The sequence below is a fragment of the Silene latifolia genome, chromosome 7, assembly GCF_048544455.1.
Source record: "Silene latifolia isolate original U9 population chromosome 7, ASM4854445v1, whole genome shotgun sequence".
NCBI classification, from domain to species: Eukaryota; Viridiplantae; Streptophyta; class Magnoliopsida; order Caryophyllales; family Caryophyllaceae; genus Silene; species Silene latifolia.
The window spans coordinates 95,544,113-95,548,544 of NC_133532.1; the positions used below are offsets into that span (position 1 = coordinate 95,544,113).

Sequence of the window (4,432 nt, forward strand, 5' to 3'; positions counted from 1 at the left end):
AATCCAATACCCGTCCCTTGGAATCCGACCTTTACTCACCACTCTACTAAGAGTAGTTTGTTAAATTTATAAATATTGTCTGATAGGGAGAATAGACGACGATTCGACCCCCATAAAAATGGCGCCATTGCCGGGAACGGTGTTCAATTGAATTGTTATCGTTTGTTGTTTTTAGTTGTGTCTTTCTTAGCCTTGGGGAAGTCAAATTCCTCAAGATAGTTTTAATTGTTTTCTAATTATTTGATTTTTGCATGTCTAGAAGATCACAAGGTGGACTTTTGCTTTTTGATCCCGAGATTGAAAGAAGTTTGACAAATATTTGAAGAATTGTTAGAGGAACATCAACAATTGTGGGTATTGGAGAATTAGTGGACATTGGTATTGTCCAATCGGATAGTGTTAAGTTTACCAACCCTTTTGCAATACAAGGAGAGGATAACCCGATCTCAAACCAACCAGAAAATCAACCTACAATGCCTAAGTTTTCATCTCATTCCGTACCAACCGAGGAGAACCTACCAAATGGTACTCCAAAAACACCCACTTAACCGGTAATTTCATTGCCAAATCCGCATTCGTACAATTAGTTGAGAGAAGTAAATTTGGAGGGATGCCTAGTGAGGATCCTCATCTATATATGGAGACTTTTTGTGACTATTGTGATGCAATCTCTCAAACGGGGGTGACTCAAGACCAAATTCGATGGGTATTATTTCCTTTTTCCTTGATCATAACCGCAAAACAATGGTTAAAGAGCCTAGACAAGGCTACTCTTGGTATTGATTCATGGAAAAAGTTAGCACTTGCCTTTTACAAGAAGTTCTACCCTCCGGAGAACACCAACATGTTAAGAGCCCAAATCACCGGGTTCAAACAAAGAGATGAAGAGTCTTTATATGAGGCATGGGAAAGATTCAAATATACATGTCTCTCTTGTCCTCAACATGCACTAAGTGAATGGTTTCTTGTTCAACAATTTTGGAATGGGTTGTATGAAGATGCAAGGAATGTGCTCAACATGTGTTATAATGGAAGATTCACCGAGGTTGATGACAACCAAACTTGGGCAAAGATAGAAGAGATGGCGGTTCATAAATCTCAATATAGTAGGCCAAGAAAAGCTACTAGGGGAGGGAGACATGAAGTTGATTCCGTCACACAATTGAGTACCGATTTGGGTGCCCAACTAAGCTCCCATATTGACACAATGAACTTGAATTTGAGAAAGCCACAGCCAAGATTAATGAAGCTTCTCAATCATCCAAGCAACATGTCAATGCCATAGTGGCAACCTCTTCTATTCCAAATGGAGTGTGTGAGAATTGTGGAACTTTGGGACATGATCAACAAGAGTGTAGGGGCACAAGTGAGCAAGTGAATACTTTCCAAGCATACAATAATGGCAAGCCTTACTCCAACTATTACAATGAAAACACCAAATTTCACCCAAACTTCTCATACAAAAGCCAAAATGTTCAAAATCCTCAACTCACAATACACCCCAGCTCCAATGAGAAATCCTACTCAAAGACCATACTTCAACGAAAACCAACCCTCTTACAATCAATCCAATGACCAAGCTTTTGATGTTCAAAAAGCGGTCCTCCAAATGCAAAAGAGCCAACAAGATTTCTTTGCTCAAATGCAAAGAGATAGCCAAGCCAAAGACACTACCATCAACAATATCCTTGCTCACACCAAGATGTTGGAAACATAATTGTCCCAATTAGCCTCCTCAAGTTCCAAAAGACAAAAAGGACAAGTACCACCCCAAGGTAATCCTCCTACAAGACATGAGACCATCAATGCCATTCACTTGAGAAGTGGTATAAAATATGAGGGACCTAAGATGCCAATTGAAGAGGATGTTATTGAGGAAAGTGTCAAGCAAAGTGATGTGATGGAACCATTGAGAAGAAATCCTAAGGTAGTAGAACCAACTACCAATGACTCATCAAAGAAGAGAAATAAAGAGAAGGCCAAAGAAGTTGAGAAAGAGCTTATTATGATTAAACTTCCGTTCCCAAGTCGCCAAGCCAAGTCCAAGCTTGATGAGCAACTTGGAAAGTTCATGGTGATTGTAAAGAACTTAGAGGTTTCTATACCATTCATGGAGCTAATCAACCATGTTCCGACCTATGAAAAATACATGAAAGATATCCTTACCCAGAATAAGTCCATAAGAAAGTTGGAAACCATTGCCTTCACAAAGATAAGTAGTGCAATCCTTTAAGGGAATTCCCCATCTAAGCTCAAGGATCCGGGTAGTTTCTCCATTCCATGTACCATTGGTGACACCACAATCAACAAAGCACTATGTGATCTAGGTGCAAGTGTGAGTGTCATGCCATATTCGGTATGTGAAAGGCTAGGATTGGGAGAGCTCAAGTGCACTAACATGACCTTACAAATGGCGAACCGGACAACAAAGAAACCACTCGGGGTATGGGAAGATGTGCCCGTGAGGATTGGAAAGTTTTTCATACTGGTGGACTTTGTTATTGTTGATATGGAGGAAGATTCCAACATTCCAAATATTCTAGGAAGACCATTCCTACACACCTCCGGAGCGGTGATTGATGTAAAGCACAGGATGCTCACACTTGAAGTTGGTGATGAAATGATCACCTTTAATCTTGACAAGAAGAAAATGGAATCTCCATTCAAAGGACAAGTGAAAGATGGAAATCTTAAAGAGAAGGACAAAGACACACCGCCCAATTGGAAGAAAGATATTGATGATGTTGAAGTGGCTTTATTCGGAGAGCATAGAATTTTTCACAACAAGAATGAGAGCTTGCAAAGCACACCTATGACAAGTATCAATGGAGGCCTCTTTGGCAATGACAACAAGGAAGAAGAGTTGCTCTTGCCAACTCATGATCCGCCCAACATAGGGAAAGAAGCAAGGGAAGTATGTGGTTTATGGGATGACGAGTTTGAAGGACTTGTTAACCCTTACATTGGGAATGCTATGACTCTAGACCAAGGCTTTGTAGATCCTCATCACCTCTTTGACTCGGGTTACTACATGAATGAAGACAACAATGTTTCAATGTCTATGCAAGACCTCTATCATGACAATGAACAAACATTTGACTACTTATTCAAGGCATTGAGCAACATCAACAATGCCGTTGTTTTACCCCATTGACACCTCTCAAGAAAAGGAGAGTTTGGTGGAGTCCTCCCTAAACCACCATTTGTAAATATTCTAACCTCTTAACTTACATATCATTTAACTTGTACATTATTCAATTTTGCATTGCATTTTATATGCTTTCTTTGGAGAATTTGTGTAACAAGAGAGCAAGTGAGAGAGGGATTTTAATGTGCTTAAAATGTGTAGTGTTTGATGATCAAGTGTGGGGAAGCACATGCCTAGGCTAACCAACCCTTTGTAGTGCAACCCGTGAAATAATAAGAATTGAAGAAGCAATGGTGCGGGATTGGAGCAAGGCAAGAATTGAAATCAAGTGCTGTGAAGAAATCCGCTCGAGTCGTCTATGAGACGAGCGTCCCTCAGGCTCAGCCTGCTCAACCTCATCCTGGGACGGGAGTCCCAATGTGCTAAAAATGTACTGCATAGAAATCTGCCCGTCCTAGCATCAACCCGCTCGACCTGAGCCCAGGACGCCCGTCCCTAGAGTACAAATTTTTCACCGCCTAAGAATCTGCCCGTCCCTATTTAGAGCTGCCCGTCCCGACTTGATATTAGACAAAAAACATGGGACTTCTATTCTTCATTCTTCATTTCTATTCTTCTTCAAACACAAACACAACATTTTCCCTCACTACAACAATCAATCCTCTCATCCAAAAACACAAATTTCTCAACCAAATTCACCAAAATCAATTGCAAACTTGCTCAAAACAAATTCAAATCACTCCTTTGTCAACAAGAAGACCATTCAACATCAAAATCTTCACAAATTCAATCAAAACTTCTAGGGTTAGGGTAATATCCGAAAACCCCAAATTGATTGAACATTTGATTGAAATTGGAAGAAGAAAAGAGCATTCAAGCTTATTCTAGGTATGTTGATATCAAATTGAAAGGAGAATCATCATGGCAAGGACCAAAGGCAATACCAAAGCACCAAAGTCCCCAAAATTATCCAAGAGGCAACAAGCTCTTGCATCAAGAGCATTAGTAGTGGTTCAACATCAAAGGGAGCAAGCTAAGGATACCATTAATGCTATTGAAGAAGTTACTACTACTATCCTGGAAGTTGAGCAATTGAAAGATTTTCCGGAGTTAACTTTTATTTCCGGTAAGCATAGAATTGCATTCGAATCCCTAGCCAAGAAAAAGATTATTGCTACTAAATTTGTGTGCCAAGATACCTTGGATAAGTTGGGTGTGCTTGAACAAACCAAGGTATTTTTCAAGTCCATGGGGTTATCTACCCTATTTGAGATGAATGAGTTA

The 4,432-nt window shown here is 40.0% G+C and overlaps 1 non-coding gene across 1 annotated transcript; it reads right to left on the bottom strand.

Moving 5' to 3' along the window:
* Nucleotides 1–844: 844 nt before the first annotated feature.
* On the bottom strand, nucleotides 845–951 carry LOC141593283 (small nucleolar RNA R71). Its single transcript, XR_012521381.1, has one exon. It is a non-coding gene; the product is annotated as a small nucleolar RNA R71 (small nucleolar RNA).
* Between the last annotated feature and the right edge of the window lie 3,481 nt (nucleotides 952–4,432).